Source organism: Gavialis gangeticus, unplaced genomic scaffold, assembly GCF_001723915.1.
Source record: "Gavialis gangeticus isolate Ggan-Ray unplaced genomic scaffold, GavGan_comp1, whole genome shotgun sequence".
In the NCBI taxonomy this organism is placed as follows: domain Eukaryota; kingdom Metazoa; phylum Chordata; order Crocodylia; family Gavialidae; genus Gavialis; species Gavialis gangeticus.
Genome location: NW_017728992.1, coordinates 463,999 through 465,218, shown reverse-complemented (window position 1 = coordinate 465,218; position 1,220 = coordinate 463,999).

The following is a 1,220-nucleotide window of genomic DNA, read 5'->3' as shown; positions in this document are numbered from 1 at the left end:
AAAAAAAAGTCAGAAATGGTTGGGGAAGGGGAGGGAATGCATTTAAAAAAAAAAAACTGGGGGTTTTGCTACATTGTGGCTGCGGCATGCACGCAGCATTTATCGGCAATGTTATCAGCCACATCAGCCAAAAAAAGCCAATTGCTGATAATGTCAATTTTCCTTTTATCAGTGCCAATACGATATGGACTGGTGTACTGGTACACTTCTACCGCACAGTCTTGACAAGGTGAAGATCTAAGCCTGAGGCATGAGAGAACCCTACACAACAGGAGACCTCCATCTTGCTGCAGTCTTCTTTTGTCTTTACAGCTGCTGACATTCTGACATCTTCCACCTCATCTGGCATTGAGGACATTGGGTTGGACCACAATTGCCTGGAAACTCTGCTTAGGCTTGTTCACCATGGGTAACCCTGCCAGGAGTGTAGGACTCCAGGTGACACAGGTCTGAGGATCATTGGAAAACACAAGCTTCTCCACCACTACAAAGTCTCAGTGCATAGAGACACCTCAAACAAACATTCACATAATAAATAGTAGGCCTTTGTGAAGCAGCTAGTATTCACTATGGATTCAGAGTCAGTTAGTTTGGGGGATAGTGATTCAATCAGGTGATTCATATCACTGTCCTTAATTGATTCAGCCAAATCTGGCTTAGAGATTTGGCCACTGCTGAATTGGCTGAATCTCCAAATCAAACAGGTCCCATCCCCTGCCTGCTCTCCCATTCACATCAGTGGCTTCCCTGCCTGGCCCCAGCGTCCTGGCACTTTAAAAAAAAACCAAAATCCTGCACTCATCAGCTCCTGCCAGATGAGGGGGTGAGCCCTACTGCCCTCCACTGCCATGTGTTGCATGGGGGGCTCTGCCATGAGCTCCCATCCCTTGCCCACTCTCCCAGCCCCCCCAGTGGCTGGTCCACCTGGCCCCAGCATCCCGGCTCTTTAATAAAAAGTCCCACACTCACTGGCTGTTGCCAGGTGCATGGGGGGGGTGGAATCCTCACTGCTCCGTGCTGCATGGAGGGGCTCTACTATGAGCCCCCAGAGGCTTCAATGGCCACTGCAGCAGCGAATGAGGGCTTTTAAAAAGGCCAGCACGCTGGGGCCAGGCGGGGCAGCCATTGACGGGGTGGAGAAAGTGGGCGGGGGTCTGTGGGCATTCAGGGGGGCTGGGGGAACAGACAGGGGCTGGGGCCTGGCAGGGGTCCCCCCATGG